Genomic DNA, 19923 nt, shown 5'->3' on the forward strand with positions numbered 1-19923 from the left:
CAGACCATGCATCGATGCACTCCTGGGTATTTTGAAACGTCGAATGTAATTATTGTACCGATGCAACCCTAGTGTACCGATGCACTAAGACTTATAACGGTCGAAATATTTGAATTTTATACATAGTGTACCGATGCACCTTGGCTATGCATCGATGCACCCCACGCTCCCACCAGATTTTTAAATGATAATTACACAATAACGGCTCTATTGACTTCACCAATTATCCCCAACGTTCAGAAGTAGTTCAAGGTGTATTTAAATAAGCTTAGAAGCCATTGATCAACAACAATTAAGAAGAATTGAGAGAGAATCAAAGAGAAAGCATCAACCTCAAGTTTGAGCATTTTCAAGCCTATTTCATTCAATATTCATTTTTGCTTTCAAAAACACTTATTGTGCTCAATTGTATTATTCTTGAGTGTTCTTTCTTTGTTCTAGAATTGTGCAAACATCTTGCCTTGTGAGGTTTTTCTGTAAGTTTGTGAAATTTATATTGTTCTATTTGGAAGAGATTGTTCTCAAAAATTTGGGGTATAATTCTTAAGTGATTTGTAAGGTTACACTTTGTCCTCAAAAGAAACAAATTAGTGAATTTGTGGAAAATCCTTAGTGTGATAGCTAAGGTAGTGGACATAGACTTTGGTTGAGAAAGTTGAACCACTCTAAATCGTTGTGCAATTATTTTCTATTTTCTGCAAAAGCTTCTACCAAAATTTTTATTGTCAATTCACCCCTCCTCTTGGCTATTTCGTAGATCGATTAACTCAACAATTGGTATCAGAGCCTCACTCATTTGAATGTTTAATCGCCTCTTGAGTCGATTCGAGAAGAGATATATCGATAATCAAGTCATCAATGGCCTCCACTTCAAACTTCGCCTTTGGTCTTGATTCAATGCCCGTCAACAAGCCTCATTTATTCAATGGAGCTAACTATGCCTATTGGAAGAATAGAATGAGGTACTTCATTTAAGCAAGTGACATGGGAGCATGAAATATCATAGAAGACGGATACATCATACCTTCTACTCCTTCAAGAACGTGGAGTCAAGCAGAGACAAGATTGTTCCAGCTCAACTCAAAGGTTATCCACATTATTTTTTGTGCTCTTGGACCGGATGAATACGTGAGAGTTTCATCTTGTACAACTGCAAAGGAGATATGGGATAAACTACAAGTCACTCATTAAGGCACAGACGAGGTAAAAGAATCTAAAATTAGTCTCCAAACTCATAGCTATGAAAATTTCAGGATGAAACCAGATGAAGACATCAAAGCTATGACTGATAGATTTTCAACGAGTGGTAATGGTCTCAAATCATATGGAGAGATTATTCCAAACGAGAAGCTTGTAAGGAAGTTAGTTTACTCTCTTCCGAAAGCTTGGCAATAAAAGAAAACGGCAATCATCGAGGCTAAGAACTTAAAGTCTTTAACTCTTGAAGAGTTAATTGGTTTTCTCCTCACTTATGAAATGATGTTTCAAGATGAGGTAGACCTCGAGAAAATTAACGAGCCAAAGAAGGAGACGGAAAAAAGAAGAACGTGGGAGTTGCTTTCAAATCCACAAGAGATGGGAGTGATTCAGATGAAGATGACGATGACAAGGAAATGGCATTATTTGCTAAACGGTTCAGAAAATTGATGAAGCCCAATCGAGGAAGAAAATTCAAACGAAACGAAGGCTTCAAAAACGAACTGAAGGAAAAAGACCCTATTATTTGCTACGAGTGCAAAAATTCGGGTCATGTCAAATACGATTGCCCGTAATTAAAGAAAAATGGTCAATCCAAAAAGAAGCACAAGGCTCATGTGGCTACATGGAGCGATGATGAAGGTTCCGATGAAGAGGAACAAGAAGTAGCAAACTTGTGGTTGATGGCCATCGGGGAAAACTCTCAGGTAACCTCTAACTCATCTAATTTTGAGGATTATTCTTTTGATGAGTTAGTAGAGGAATATACTAAGTTGGCTTTGGATTATAAGAAATTATTTTTAAAATACAAAAATGATATTTCAAAATTGAAAAATGAAAATAATCTCATATTCAAGACCAATAATGATCTTGAAAGTAAAATTAAAGATTTGCAAATCAAACTAAATGAGTTTGAAAAGAAATTTTATGATTTGCATAATTTTCTTTCAAAGGTCAACGATGATCATCAAAAGAAAATTGATGATCTTAAAGCTTCTTTTGATAAAGTTGGAACTAAACGTTTTGAAAATGGAGAAAGTTCAAAATCCAACTTTGTTAGAAAAAGTTTTAAAAACTACAATTATAGAGGTCCCCGAAGAACCTCTAATGGAAAAATTATTAGAAATATATGTGTTCCTAAAGAACTCATTACTACTAAAGATAAGGATATCCTACACAAATGGATACTCAAGGGGACTAGAATTTTGGAGACTAATGAATATGGACCCAAAAGAAATTGGGTACCAAAAATAAAAAATTAATCAATGTTTGTAGGAAAAGGAGCATTAATACAAGGCACGAGAAACAAGTTCAAACTCATGGTACCTTGATAGTGGATGCTCAAGACATATGACCGGAGACAAGAGCCGGTTCATCGAGCTTAAAGACAAAAATGGAGGAGAGATGACTTTTGGTGATAATCCAAAAGGCCACATTGAAGGTATAGGTACTATAAGTAATACCTCTTCCATACAAATTCATAATGTTTTATATGTGAATGGGTTAAAGCATAATCTATTGAGTATTAATCAATTTTGTGATAAAGCATACAATGTCTTATTTGAAACAAATGGTTGTAAAGTCATTGACATTGCATCTAATCAGATTATGCTTGTTGGTCATAGAATAAGAAATATTTACATAGTGCATTTAGATTCTATTAATATGACTAATTTATGCCTAGTTGCTAAGGATGAGCATGATAGTTGGTTATGACATATGAGACTATGACATACTAGTATGAGTGTTTTACAAAGACGAATTCAAGGAGATTTAGTAAGAGGGTTTTCAAAGCTAAAATTTGATAAAGATAAAATCTATGATGCTTGTGCTAAAGGAAAACATCAAAGAGCTTCATTTAAGTCCATTAATGATGTATCAACTAGTAGAGTATTACAATTGATCCATATAGATCTTTTTGGGCCAATTAGAACTATTAGCTTGGGTGGAAAACAATATTGTTTTGTATTGGTAGATGACTATTCTAGATATACTCGGGTTCTATTTTTAAGTACCAAAGATGAAGCATTAGAAAAATTCATCACGTTTTCAAAAGTAATCCAAAACGAAAAAGGTTACTCCATAACTAGTGTTAGGAGTGATCATGGTACTGAATTTGAAAATCTTGGATTTACTGATTTTTGTAATTCTAATGGTATTAGCCATAATTTTTCAGCATTTAGAACCCCTCAACAAAATGGATTTGTTGAGAGGAAAAATCGAACTTTGGAAGAAATGGTTAGAACCATGATTTGTGAAACAATTTGCCAAAATAATTTTGGGCGGAAGCCACAAATACCGCTTGTTATGTTATTAATCGAGTAATGATTAGGCCAATTTTGAAGAAAACTCCATATGAACTTTTCAAAAATAAAAAGCCTAACATTAGTTATTTTCATTCTTTTGGATGTAAATGTTTTGTTTTAAACAACGGTAAAGAAAATCTTGGCAAATTTGATGCTAAAAGTGATGAAGGAATTTTTTTGGGTTATTCCTTAAATTCTAAAGCTTATCGAGTATTTAATAAAAGAACTTTTGTGATAGAAGAGTCTATACATGTTGTTTTCGATGATAATCCCTTCCGAGGAAGGATTCTTGTGTGAATGATGATGTAGGTATTGTAAACACAAATGACGTTAGGCATGACGTTGGAGAACCATCATCAAAGGAAGACGTGAAAGATGAGGAAACTCATGATGTTCTCGAGAATGCAACCATTGAAGAAAGGGAAGTCTCTTACCCAAGAGAATACAACTATGTCAAGGATGGTGAGATAATAGGTGATCCATCAAAAGGGGTAACAACTTGATATTCTCTTAGAAATATATGTAATTATGTTGCATTTATCTCATGCATAGAGCCTAAGAATATTAAAGAAGCATTAAATGATGAACATTGGATTATGGCTATGCAAGAAGAGTTAAATCAATTTGAGAGAAGTAAAGTATGAACATTAGTTGTATGAACATTAGTTGAAAGACCTGATAATAAATCTATTGTAGGTACTAGATGGGTATTTAGGAATAAGCTTGATGAAAGTGGTAATATAGTGAGGAACAAGGCTAGACTTGTTGCTCAAGGCTATACTCAAGAAAATGACATAGATTTTGATGAGACATACGCTCATGTAGCTAGGATGGAAGCAATTAGAATGTTATTAGCATTTGCATGTTTTAATGAATTTAAATTATATCAAATGGATGTTAAAAGTGCATTTTTAAATGGTTTTATAAAAGAAGAAGTATATGTGGAACAACCCCCCTGGTTTTGAAGATTTAAAATTTCCATATCATGTTTTCAAATTGACAAAAGCACTTTATGGTTTAAAACAAGCTTGCTATGAAAGACTGTCAAATTTTATAATTGAAAAAGGTTTTTAAAATTGGAAGGTTGACACTTCAATATTTTTAAAGAGAAAAGGTAAAGATTTATTAGTAGTTCAAATTTATGTTGATGATATAATATCTGGTTCTATTAATGATGTTCTTTGCCAAGAATTTTCTAAGCTAATGCAGAGTGAATTCAAGATGAGCACGATGGGAGAGCTCTTATATTTCTTGGGACTCCAAATCAAGCAAAGAAAAGATGGAATCTTCATCAATCAAGCTAAGTACGTCAAGGATATGCTCAAGAAGTTTGGATTGGAAAATGGGAAACATCATATCACTCCAATGAGTTCTTCTATAAGCTTGACAAAATGAAGGAGGTAAATGTGTGGTTGATAAATTATATAGGTCAATGATTGGCTCTTTGCTTTATCTAATCTCAAGTAGACCGGACATTATGTTTAGTGTTTGCGTATGTGCTAGATTTCAATCATGCCCTAAAGAATCTCATTTACTAGCTGTTAAGAGAATCTTTAGATACCTTAAGGACACTCATAGTTTAGGACTTTAGTATCCTAGAGACTCTAACTTTAGCCTGCATGCCTTCTCTAATGCGGATTATGGAGGATGCAAAATAGATAGGAAAAGCAACTCCGGTACTTGCCAATTCCTAGGAAATATGTTGATTTCATGGTTTTCAAAGAAACAAAATTGTGTTGCATTATCTACCATTGAAGCAGAATACATTTCAGCGGGTAGTTGTTGTGCACAAGTTTTATGGATGAAACAACAACTTTTAGATTATGGAATTGAAGTAGGTACCATACCTATCAAGTGTGACAATACTAGTGCTATTTGTCTCACTAAAAATCCCATCCAACACTCTAGAACTAAGCATATTGAAATTAGACATCATTTCATCAGAGATCATATAACAAAAGGAGATATAGTTCTAGAATATGTTGATACTTTGCATCAATTAGCAGATATTTTTATAAAACCTTTAGACAAAGAAAGATTTTAGACACTTATGAGAGAATTAGGTTTAATTGACTTATCTTCACTTAGTGTTTAAAATAAGTTTAGCACTTTTAATTAGAATTTGAAAAATGCTTATAAAAATAATATTTTTGATTGCATTCTTTGCAATTAGTTAGGGGGAGTTTATGATCTTTAGAGAAAATTAATTATATGTTTAAATAATGTTTAAGGATAGATTTAATTGATTGAACAATGTTAATTTTCATGATATGAGTTGCCAATACCACTAGAGCTAATTAATTTAGCATTTTTAAATGTTTAAAATGGATTTTTGACATTTTTGTGTATAATGCATCAATACACTAGACAGTGCATCGATGCATCCCTTGAATGTGCATCGATACATCATGAAGGTGCACCGATGCATTCCTTGAATGTGCATCGATGCACTCTGCTGTGCATCGATACACCCGTCGGGTTTTTGGCTTTAAATCCCTAAATATATCATATTTGCCAAAACCACAAAAACTCAAACACTCCCGCCGCTCATACTCTCTCAACCCCTAATCTCGAATTGCTCCAAAACCAATGATTATTAGTCAGAATCTACTTGTTCTTCAACTTTTGATCCTGCTAACATCATTAAACCAGTGCAATCAACAACAAAATCTACTCAATCTGAATCTTCAAGGTAAAATTTTCTAAAACCCATGTTTTATTAATTGTTGAACTTAGGACTAGTTTTGATTAGTTTTAGGTTGAACAAAGTATCAAGCATTGATTGTATAATGATTAGAAACTAGATTCTACAACTAATTTCATAAAAAATACAAGATTTTTCAAAAATTTTGAAATAATATATGTATATATATATATATTCAAAAATTATTGTTTTAATTGATGTTTTTTATTCAATTATATTATTTTCATGAAAACTATACGTATTATGATTTTCAAACATTATTTTCTATATAGTTTTCAAAACTTTGCCCATTACGATTCTGTTTAGAGAACCTTGACTATTGCAGACTCATATTGAGTTTTGGGATTGATTGATTTGCATACATTTGTTTTAAATTTGCAGGTTACCTTACCCACTCTGATTCTTTAAACCATGTCTAATCCTAAACGTCCTAGTTCGTCATCGAGTAGTTAGAGTCAAAACTGACCTCCCATTCCTCCTTCACCACAAAATCCAAATCCAAACAAACCCGAATTAACCATTCTTAATTCTTGCTTCATCCAACCCGATCGTCGTCGAGATGAATTATATCATAGGTTCGTTGATTCTTTTCAATCGTACAAAATCCGAGAAGAACATATCCCCTCCATTCAAGCAATGGTGGATATGAACTTCGAATATCTTTATACCCTTCGTTCCTGGAAGTTTGATAAATTGTGTCAAATTAATCCCATTGTTTATCACCAATTAGTCTGCATTTTCTACTCCAATGTGGTATGTGTCCAAAACGCACGTCAAACCAAAACTGTAGGAATTAGATCCTATCTTTTAGGTCAAACCATTTATATTAACTCGAACACAATCATTAATGCCTTTGGTTTAGACAATAACAGTCTAGATAATGAATGAGATATTGTGGCTACACCCTATAAGTCTAAGGATAGTGTTAGTACCTTACAAACTCATCACGATCGATTCATTCATTTGATGATCTATTGGTGGTTTAGACCATCCGGAGGTAGGTACTCCTCTCTTAGGGTCACAAATTTATGGTGGATACATTGTATCTAACATAACAAGAAAATAAATCCGCCACAAATTATTTTTGGTGAACTAGTAGATACTATAAACGTTGTCCCTTCAAAAAATGTAGAAACTTTAGTTTACTGTTGTCTTATTTCTAATTTGTTTATCAAAATAGGGCTTAAGGTTCCAGTTGATATTCCTATCCTTCTTCAGACCAAATCAATCTCACTTCCTTAAAGAAATCAAGATGGAAAAAGGATAAGGAAACTGGCCAATGGGTTCGATCCACTGAGCAAACACCGAGAGATAGTTCTTCACGAGCTCCACCTCCATCGGCACCAACAGCGGACGATGATCCAAAACTTCAAGAGCTATTTTAAGACATCGACGATCACGTTCCCAAGGATGAGCTGACACAGCAAGAGGATCAAATGCCTTAATATTTTTGATCATTTTTGGAGTCATTTGATTTGAGGTTTACATCCATTGATTCCCATTTAACTGCTATGGGGGCTCAATAACGGGAGATGAACGAACATTTAGATGCGCTCACACTCAAGATGCGATCACGTTATCCTCGTCCTCCTCCCGATCCTCCTATGGATTAGACTTTGCCTTGCTCTACTCTGTTTTCCTTGGATTGAACTTAGGTTTTATGTTTTGGATTGATATGTGTTTGGATTGTTTTATTTTGGATGTTTGAATTTGTTATGGATATTGGATGTTTTAAACTTGAATGCTTTGGATGATTGAACTTAATATATATATTTGGTTTATTTTGAAATTTTAATTTGATCTTAGTTAAATGTTGCATCATTTATATTATATTGGAATATGACCAATTACCATTTCACATTGTTTATGAATATTGATTTATGAAACTAATGGCTAACCTTTCTCTTGATTGTGATCTTAACAGATTAAGCTATATTCATTTAAAATCAATTGGCTAAATTTCTTTTCAAAACCTTGTTTAAAAACGTTTTATAGGGTCATTTTGATTTAACAAAAAAGGGGAGAATAAATGTTATAGTAAGGGGAACAATTTTACAAAATTGATTTCAAAAATTATTTTCAAAGAAAATCTTAAAATTACTCAAGTGATTTGTTATATAAAAAAGGGGAGATTGTTGAAAACATTTTGATGTTTCAATATAACAAATTAAGCATAAAGGAATTTTAAGATTTTACAATCTTTTTCAAAGTATATTTGATTCAATTATTCGAATATGAAACTATTACTCCAAGTTTTTTCAAAGAATAATTTCAATCCTTACTAAAGTGTAAAATTGTGTTTAAAACTTAAAATATTTTGAAAACAATTTTACAAAGTATTTCGAACCAAAATCGAGCCAAAAATCAAATTTACAAAGTGATGTACCGATGCACTACATTATGCATCGATGCACACCCATTTTGAATGCATTTTGTGTACCGATGCACAAGCCATGCATCGATGCACTCTTGAATATTTTGAAACATCGAATGCATTTTGTGTACCGATGCACTCCTGGCTCTTTTGAAACATCGAATGTAATTAGTGTACCGATGCACCCCTAGTGTACCGATGCACTAAGACTTATAATGGTCGAAATATTTGAATTTTATACATAGTGTACCAATGCACCTTGACTATGCATCGATGCACCCCACGCTCCCACCAGCTTTTTAAATGATAATTACATAAGGCTCTATTGACTTCACCAATGATCCCCAACGTTCAGAAGTGATTCAAGGTGTATTTAAACAAGCTTAGGAGCCATTGATCAACAACAATTAAGAAGAACTGAGAGAGAATCAAAGAGAAAGCATCAAACCTCAAGTTTGAGCATTTTCAAGCCTATTTTATTCAATATTCATTTTTGCTTTCAAAACACTTATTGTGCTCAATTGTATTATTCTTGAGTGTTCTTTGTTTGTTCTAGAATTGTGCAAACATCTTGCCTTGTGAGGGTTTTCTATAAGTTTGCGAAATTTGTATTGTTCTCTTTGGGAGAGAGTGTTCTCAAGAATTTGAGGTATAATTCTTGAGAGATTTGTAAGGTTACTCTTTGTCCTCAAAAGAAAGACAAATTAATGAATTTGTAGAAAATCCTTAGTGTGGATAGCTAAGGTAGTGGACGTAGACTTTGGTTGAGAAAGTCGAACCACTCTAAATCGCTGTGCAATTATTTTCTATTTTCTGCAAAAGCTTCCACCAAAATTTTATTGCCAATTCACCCCCATCTTGGCTATTTCGTCGATCGATTAACTCAACACTTTTTTATTTTTTTCAATGATGACATGATATTATCTTATGATAACATGTTAATATCATTATTATTTTTTAATGATTCGTGACCAAAATGAAACTAAAACAAAATGTTAGATATAATTTTGAAAAAAATTAAGTGACCAAAATAAAATAGAAGTGATGGTTGAAATATTAAATATGAAGCTTACCCTAAATAATAATAAAGAAAACATAAAAAAGAGTAAGAAGATAACATAATTTACTTTTTTATTTTTGATTATACACATTGTGTTGAGTCAAAATAACTAATGAAATAGATAAGAGGGTGTGAATTAGTAATTAAAAATTTGGTGGTATTTAAGATGAAGATAAAAAGATAGAACATAAGAATAATAGAGTAATTCAACTTTCTTAATTAAGTCTACATCCATTACCTTAGCTTCCACACTAAGGATTTCAACAAATTCACTAATTTATTCAAACATTTTAGGACAAGGTGTAACCTCACAACGCACTTAGACTTATATCCCAAAGTCTCAAATTTACAACCCTTTTCCAAGAAGAAATTATAAATAGAAAACTTTAAAAAATTCATTAGAAGGAGTGTGTTTGCACAATTCAGAACAATAAGAGAACTAGAAAAAATGAATACAAAGGAAGTGCACAAGTATCCTATGAAAGCAAAAAGAATATTTGAGAATGTTGACTTTGATTTTGGCTCTATTTGATTGCTTATGCTTACTTTGTGATTCTTTTATCTTCACATGTGACTTGGAATCTTATTTTTATACTCTCTCATTCAATTATGGTCGTTTGGATAGTTGTGGGAGTTAATATAGTTGGTGGGAGAAGTTTTCCCGCAATAAATGCTCCTATGATGCTTGGAGTATCGATACTCGGGCTTGGAGTATTGATACTACCTATATTAATTAAAAAATATAGTCGTTGGGGAAATAAGAGAATCGGTACTACAATTATAAAGTATTGATATTGAATGAGTATCAATACCAAAATAGTATATTGGAATTTCATTATCTTTCAAAAACATAAGGGTGATATCAGTACTTTTATTTGGAGTATTGATACTAGTATTGATACAGATAGAGTATCAATACCAAAATAGCTTATTGGAATTTGTAGAACAAAAGGAGTATCGGAATTGCCACAGTAGTATCGATATTACTGTGTATTTTTAATCTTTTAGCATCGATACTACATCGATACCACATGAACAATAATGGTACTATACTTGTAGTATCGGTACTACTATACTTAAAAACAATTGACTCGATTGAAGTTCGAAACCCTTAGAAAAATGTATTTCAAAATTATTTCTAGTATATGACTCAATTTTTCAATAAAGCAAGGAGTAAATGGAGAGTTTGACTTTAAAAAGAATTTAAATATGCTAATAATTGAATCAAATATAATCTTAAAATTTATTTAAAATATTGATTACTTTTGGTATATCAAAATATCAAAGTATGTTAAATAGTCTCCTTCTTTTTGATATAACAAAACCTTCAAAAAATTTTAAGATTATTTTGAAAAATAATCCCTCTTGCTTTAATATTTCTCCCTTTTTTGTTAAATCAAAAAGTTAAAACTAAACAATGTGTATATATATATATAGGGCTAGGATCCAATTACATAGTGAAAAATTTAAAAGTTTTACATTTTTTAGGATCATTGGATGAGGGAAAATCAACTGTTGAGATTAATATTAGGAAATGAAAAGATATTCACTGTAAAAAATGAGTTAATATCATCTTTTGATTTTCCCTCATCTAACGATCCTAATAGGGTGTTTTAGTTTTGCACTAGGAGTAAGCGAATCATAACATATATTCCCTTCGTCCCACTTAAATTATCCTTATTGACTTTATTGGGTCAATTGTTTTTACTTTGACTCATTGTTATTTAAAATCAAGTAGTTTTGAAATATATATTCAATAAAATTTAATTTTTTAAGATATTTAAATAAACATAAAGTTTAAAAAATTAAATTTTAAAAAAGTTAATAAGAGACAATTTTAATGGGTAGGAGGTAGTGTGTGTATATATATAATCATGGTCATTGTAGCACCCTAAATATCAAACTAGTAGTTTTTAGTAAGACGTTTGGGCTGAGAGTGACTATAGTAGACCTTTATGAAGAATTTGGGTAGACCTTGGGATGGATTGAGATTGATTTGAGCCCAAAAGATATTAAAAAATGGTAGTTTTTATAATGGATTAAAGGAGGAATGACCTAGGAGGTAATTTGCCCCTTGTTTGAAAATAAAGTTGATCTCCATTTATGTTTGGTGAAGTCATATGTTGGAAATAACTTTTATCTTGTTATTTTCTTTATCTATTTCTTTTTTCTCTTATTCCTCTCCAAGTAAGTCAAAGGTGGTAGCTTTGCTGTCCAATTTTCCTAATCCGAATTTGTAAAGGTAAAAACGATAATCTTCTCCCTCATAGCTTCATTTCATGCTCATCATCTCTAGTTTTGGCCATGGTAGCCATGGTGGGGGGTTTAGAGAGGTTTTGGGTAGGAATCTAGGACGATTTCAATATGTTCCTAGAGGTTGGGAATCTTGTTTCTACGGACAACAAAATAGGTTTTAGTGACTTTTTTTAGTCATATAGCAGCGTTTTTATGTGCCACTAAAAACTCTCCCAGCACTCGTAAAAGCGTCGCAAGAAATGTCGTTATAGCCACTGCCACAACATTTAGCGGCATTTTTGAACATAAAATACCACAAGTGGTCAAAACATAAAGCAGCGTTTGTGAACATAAAACACAGCAAAAGGTCGTAACATGTAGCGGCGTTTTGTAAATGATTGTCGCGAATTACATTGTCTTTAGTGTTGTTTTTTTTCCTAAACACCGCTATATGTTGTCATATATAGTGACGTTTTTACCAAAAATGCCGTTATTGACTATGAATTTAGTGGTGTTTGTCTTTACAAACGTAGCTATTAACTTTGTATTTAGTGGCGTTTGTCTTTACAAAAGCTGCAAATGTGTATGTCATTAGTGACATTTTCGTCCCAAAATGCCACGAAATACACAATTAGGAGCAACTACATGAGTAGCAGAAAACACCATTAAAGACATTGTTTGCACCCACAACAGAAATCATGGCTACAAATTAAAGAATATATTCCATATATTAAATAAAAACAATTCATTTGAAATTAAAAAGGGTAAAAAGTATTACCATCACAAAATACATTCAAATGTATACATATATGTGTTACAAATACAAAAAAACAGAAAAGCAAACTAGTTGCGTGTATATTTTCATGCTTCCCACTTATGCCTCTGATTACAATTGCAACCTTTCCCAACTTCACTACATCCAAAGCTCCACCAACATTTTTATGCTTGTTGATTGACGCTGTTGTACCAACTTCAATAAGGAGATATGATATTTAACTATTTCTAATTATAACTACTGCCACAAGAGTTCCACTTTACACTTGATTTAAATTATGCACGCTTCATTTTACATATTTTTCATGGATTGATAATATTCAGATATGAATAACCATGATATGCTTGAATCTATATTTAAAACAAAAATAAACTTAAAAATACCAAAGATTTTTCTTCCTGGTGACCGATACCTTGGTTGCTTCACAGTGTTCTTCAAGGATTTTTTGTTATTCTTATTCATATGATTTAGGGAGGGAAAAGGGAAAAAAAACTATTTTTAGAAGCAATGTACAAAAAATACCGCTAGAGAAGCAGAACCACTTAAGATATATATGTTACATGATAAGTAACAATTACCTAATTAATTATCTTCAGCTTAAGTTGCACACATCTAGAATTAATGATAATTAAACATCCACCATTTAAGATCTTCAAGGAAGTAAACAACACACTTAAGAGCTAATGGACAAGGGAGAAAACTAGATCATGGACTCCATATCAACAGTGGCCCGCACTCCTAAAGTTAAAAACAGTTAAATTAAATATTATACATATGGCGTTTGCAAGCACTTCAATATGCAATCCAATAAATAATACTACAAATTTTGACAACACGAATTCAGTATTGTCAACTAGTTTAGTCAACAAATCTGAAGAATCCAACAACAAGCAAAGGATTAAACACCAATCTGACATATTTGTACTCCACTAATTTGCTCAAAAAGGATTAAACAGCAAGCAAAGTATATATCCATTTCTCTGTTCAAGGATTGCTGGAAACTGAATCTTCAACTATTATTATTATTTTATTTGTAAGTAAATAATTATTTATTTAAAATAACTAATAATTTTGTATATTAATTAAAAATAAGTACTTATTTAAATGGAAATTAAAGGATGCAAGTTTAATTACAAAAACTTTGATGTTTTGGCTTCTTATTGTCATTTTCCTCCCCGACTTTCAAAGTTACTGACTTACAGCTTTCTTTAATCATATAATCATTAAAATTGCAATTTATAATTTAAAATAAAAAGAGAGAAAATGTACATTCCATAAATTATAAAGCCAATGATCTCTTTGGCCGTTCTAATTTCACTGTACCATAAAATCGAGTCTATGGCTCGTTGGTTTTTGATCTTTTAAGCGACAAAAACAAACTCAACTTCATCCAAGATTGATTATATATTTTTGTAAGCTATAATGAAACTATTTTTAAAAGAATATAGGAAAAGGGGAACTCAGGTCATAAAATTGATAAATTAGTTTACCTGTTGCAATATTAGTATGAGATGAGAGGGGATAGCATTGGCAGATAAAAGATTAAGCTACATATTGATGGCATCCCCCATAAGGGCCATAGGTTTCGTTGCCCAAAAGAGGAGTTTATGAACAAGAATAGTCACAAAAATGGTCCACCACTTTCGAAAGCTTTGATGTTGGCTCCCACTCCCTCGGCAATCTATGAATCTTCTATTTTCCAATTGAGGCAACAAAAGTAGGCTCAATAGATCAAACTAAAATACAAAGAGAATAGAGAGAAATGAAAAAAGAATAGAGAATAAATGAAGAGAGCGAATAGAGCCCAAGTGTCTAAACAAATGCAATTTTTGTTTTTACAGAAGCCACTAAAATACTATACAATATGAGTCTTATTGCGGCGTTTGTTGGGAAAACACCACTATAGTACACGTTTTTAGTTGTGTTTTCCAAAAATGCCACTTTATATTAATCTATCGCAGCATTTTTACAAAAAAATCCACTAAACATACATGAATATAGCGACACATTCACACAAACACCACTAATTTTGTCATTTTTTTGGCGTTTCTTGTGTAAAGACCACGAGATATAGAAAATTAGTGGCGTTTACACAATAAACGCAACTAAAAGTGAAGTTAAAAACCTATTTTGTTGTAGTGTCCTTTTAAGTCTTTAAGTGAGTTAGTAATCTATTTCCTTGCTTATGATTAGTAAAAGAAGTTAGAGAGAGCTCCAAAGGTAATAATAAGGAAAAATTGTTCTTGGTGACCTTGAGGTGTTTCCCAATAGCTAGGATCAAGGTAATACACTTTTAACTTATCTATACTCATGGTAGATCACTATGTGTAGGTTGCTTGCTTGTATGAGTGCATGGGTGCATAAGGGGTATTGTTGTCTTCATGAGGGAAACGAGGTGTTTTGATGTTTCTCATGCATGAAAATGACATATTATAATCCCCTAAAACTTTTATAAGTTTTTGTTGGGATTTGCGGAAGCTCGAATCGACAACCGAAATGGTTTACAAAGAGGGTTGGGATCAGTTTTTGTGTTTAGGGAGTAAGGAGATTGAAAGATAAAGAATTGCACAGTGATTTATAGTGGTTCGACTTCTCAACCAAGTCTACATCCCCTACCTTAGCTCCTCACCAAGGATTTTCCAACAAATTCACTAATTTGTTATTTCTTTTTACAGGATCAAGAGTAACCTTTACAAACTCCCTAGTTTTTCACGGGATAAACTAGAACCTTTCCCTAGCTTTTCACGGGCTCAGCTAGAACCAAAACCCCTTTACAGTGAAAGGAAATGTAAACAAGAAAACCTCTCTAAGGTAGATGTTTACAAGAATTAAGCTCACAAGAACAAAATATTTATAAGAGAAAGATGAAATAAGGTTGAAAAACTCTTCTCTTGTGTTTGATTGCTTGTATAGTTGTTCTATATATTTTTCAAGTGTCTTTCACATGTATTTATAAGTTGGAATGAGTTTGAAGTCGTATATAATCGTTGGAGATGTTTTGGAGCCGTTGGGGATTCATTTTTGCAAAATAAAACTGCCCATAACAAGTAGTATCGGTACCTCTTCAATGGGTATCAGTACCCCTTTGTAATATTTGAATTTTATGACCGTTGGGCTTGATTTTACTGTAGCAGTATTGGTACCCATGTAGCAGTATTGATACCCATTTTTTCATTCTGGAATTTTTTAGCATCGTTACTGTTCATTATTGTTCATACAATATCGATACTATTCATAAAAACATTTTTGTGCTCAATTCCAAATTAAATGGAGTTTGAATTTTTTTTGTAAACTTTGAAAACTTTGAATAAATTCAATTCAAGTCCAAAAACATTTTACCATAAATTGTTATATCAAAACATAGTTCAACAGCTTTAAATAACATTTGAGGACCATATGAGGGCTTTGAGTAGGAGTGAAGTGACTTTCACGTGAGAAAACATAGTTTTCTAGGTTTGGGTATCTTTATTATATGAATAGTATCGACACTGTTCATATGAAAGGTTAACGTAAAAGATTTTGGTCAAGTAGTATCGTACACTATTTAAAGGGTATAAATACTATTCTTAGGGTATTAATACCAATGGTAGGGTATCGATGCCATTGTTAAGTTACAAATTCCAATAGCCAATTTTGGTATAGATACTTGGGTAATATCTGTACCCCACAAAGAAGAAGTATCAATACTATAGATAAAGGTATCGATAATGAATTATTTTCTCAAACATTGAATTTGAATTTAGTATCGATACCCAAGGTGGTATGGATACCCTAAGAGAGTAGTATTGATACTCCACATTGGAGTATCGATACCATAAGGCTTCCAAAAAACATCAAATGTATTTTGGGTATCGATACTTGGGGCAGTATCAATACCGTAAGGAAGTAGTATCAGTACCACAGGGTGGAGTATTAATACCATTGTGAATAAAAAAGTACTAGAGTATGTTTAGGCTCAAGCTTTGAGTGAGGAGTTTAACGGTCGATAACCTTAACAATAAGAATGTTATGAGGTAATATTCCATAAGGCTTATGCCTTTATTTAACACTTTAAAAATGATGAAGACACCCGAGCTACTTAAATGTATGATGATTTCTAATGTATATGTATGTGAGATATCCAGATATATTCTCATCGATGCTAAGGGACTTTAGTATCAGTGCAAATACACTTTCATATTAGTGATGATGCAATTTAGTATTAGTGTTGTGGCACTTTAGATATTTGATGGCAATGCCACTATACTTCGTATCTTTGAAAGTACACGATGTTTTGTTGCGATCTATGTTTGATGCATTCCATTACTTCATGACTATACTTGTTAGCATACTCATTTGGAGGATGCATGTAGTGTAGAAAAGTTATTTTTGTGGCACTAAGGTCGTAGCTCAGCGTTCAAAATTGTTTTCGTTCACAGGTTCTTAGGTGCCAATTCGGGGAGCTTATCGCCAAGTTGTGGAATCCAGATCCCGTCAAGCTTCATAGTACATCTAAGTTATTTTAGAGGGCATATATTTTGTAGATCTTATGTATAATTGAGTCGTAATTCTTTTGTTAAACTCTGATGTTTCTGAGATGTTATTTTGGGATCTTCGCATTTGTAAAACTTATATGTTTAAGGTTTTAAACTATAAAATTTATGGAGGGTTTATGATAATTATGAACGATGATTTCAAAAAAATGATTAGGCACTTTGGTGGTTCCGTGTAATATTCAATTTCTCGAGGTTTCATGTCGGATCATATTTGGCTGTTATAGTCATAATCGAAAAGATAAATATGCCTTAATGTATAAGATTGCATAAAACTATAATATTCATAAAAACTATATAATGTCAAATATCCCAACAAAAGTATTCAAATCCCATAAACATCCAAAAACATAAAACCAAGTCAAGCGTTTCCATCGTCATCCAAAGATGATGAGCGAGACACATCATACCAAAATATTCACCACCTAATCAAGGAGACATATTAAAGACAATTTATTAGATCATCGAATTCATGCAACATGTCATCATTTTAAGGTTGAGGCAGTGGAACTAGAGCTACTTCAAAAGAACTTCCAACGTGTTTCCCTTTCTTATTTCTTTACTACGTGTTGCTAACTTATTCCTATCTTGACTTTTAAAGAGGTTTAAGTTTAATGGTAGAGGCTAAGGGGATAGCAGAATCAAACCCACATCGACCCCCGTTTTGAAAAAGAAATTGTTGAAAACATTTTGATATTTCGATATAACAAATTAAGTTAAATGAATTTTAAGATTTTCTAAATGATTTTCTAAGTATATTCGATAGAATTATTCGAATATCAAAACATTACTCCAAATCTTTCAAAGATCATTTTTAATCCTTACTCAAAGTGTAAAATTAAGTTTTAATCTTAAAACAATTTCAAAATAATTTTACAAAGTATTTCGAACCATTTCAAAACAAAAAATTCCAGATTGCTCAGAGGGAACCAATTCCCCCATAAGGGGGTACCGATTCCCCCTGAATGGTTTGGCTCTTAGAATTCCAGTATGCTCGGAGGGAATCGATTCCCCCCCCAGGGGGTACTGATTCCCCCTTGTATAACGGTCGAAATATTTGAATTTTACACTTAGGGAATCGATTCCCCATAGGGGGTACCGATTCCCCCCACGCTCCAAGCTGTTTTATTAATTGTTTTCACACTAAAACGGCTATATGATCTTCACTAATCATCCCCAACATTCAGAAGTGATTCAAGGTGTATTTAAACAAGTTCTGAAGCCCTTGATCAACATGAAATTATAGAGAAACAAGAGAGAAAGCATCAAACACCAAGTTTGTGCAAATCAAGCCAATTTTCCTTTTAATATTCATTTTGCTTTCAAAGAACACCATTTGTGCTCATTTGTAATTATTTGTAAGTGTTCTTTTCTTGTTCTAGAATTATGCAAACATCTTACCTTGTGAGGTTTTCCTTGTAGGTTTGCAAATTTGTAATCTTCTCTTTGGGAAAGAGTGTTCTCAAGAATTGGGGTATATTCTTGAGGGTGTTGTAAGGTTATCTCTTTGGCCTCAAAAGAAAGAACAAATTAGTGAATTTATTGGAAAATCCTTAGTGTGGATAGCTAAGGAAGTGGAAATAGACTTTGATTGAGAAAGTCGAACCACTCTAAATCGTTGTGCAATTACTTTTAATTTTCTGCAAAAGCTTCCACCAAATTTTTAATTTCTAATTCACCCCCCTCTTGGCCAATTCCATCAATCGATTAACTCAACAATTGGTATCATAGACTAACTCATTTGAAGGTTTAATCGCCTCTTGAGTCGATTCGGGAAGAGTTATATCGATAATCAAAGTCATCAATGGCCTCCGCTTCAAACTTCGACTCCGGTCTTTACTCGATGCCCGTCAACAAGCCTCCTTTCTTCAATGGAGCTAACTATGCCTATTGGAAGAATAGAATGATGTACTTCATTCAAGCAAGTGACATGGGAGCATGGAATGCTGTAGAAGAAGGATACATCAAACCTCTCACTCATCCAAGGTTGTGGAGTGAATGAGAGACAAGAATGTTCCAGCTCAACTCCAAAGCCATCCATATCATTTTTTGTGCTCTTGGACCAGATGAATACGGAAGAGTTTCATCGTGTACAACCGCCAAAGAAATATGGCACAAACTTCAAGTCACTCATGAAGGTACCGATGAGGTAAAGAAATCTAAAATTAGTATTCTAACGCATAGCTATGAAAATTTCAGGATGAAACCAAATGAAGATATCAAAGCTATGACGGATAGATTTTCAACGATTGTCAATGGTCTCAAATCATATGGAGAGATCATTTCAAATGAAAAGCTTGTGAGGAAGTTAGTCTACTCCCTCCCAAAATCGTGGCAATCAAAGAAGACGGCAATCATCGAGTCTAAGGACTTAACGTCCTTAACTCTTGAAGAGCTAATTGGGTCACTCCTCACTCATGAAATGATGCTCGAAGATGAGGTGGACCTCGACAAGATTGATGAGACACCAAAGGAGAAGGAGAAGAAGAAAAATATTGGAGTTGCTCTCAAATCCACAAAAGATGAGAGTGATTCGAATAACGATGACGAGGAAATGGAATTGTTTGCCAAACGGTTCAGAAAAATGATGGGACCTTATCGAGGAAGAAAATTCAAAACGAAATGAAGGCCTCAAAAATGAACCGAAAGAGAAGGACACAATCATTTGCTACGAATGCAAAAAGCCAGGGCATATCAAATATGATTGCCCACAATTGAAGAAAAAGGGCAATCAAAGAAT

This window comes from Hibiscus syriacus, unplaced genomic scaffold, assembly GCF_006381635.1.
Source record: "Hibiscus syriacus cultivar Baekdansim isolate YM2019G1 unplaced genomic scaffold, ASM638163v2 tig00111338_pilon, whole genome shotgun sequence".
Taxonomy (NCBI): Eukaryota; Viridiplantae; Streptophyta; class Magnoliopsida; order Malvales; family Malvaceae; genus Hibiscus; species Hibiscus syriacus.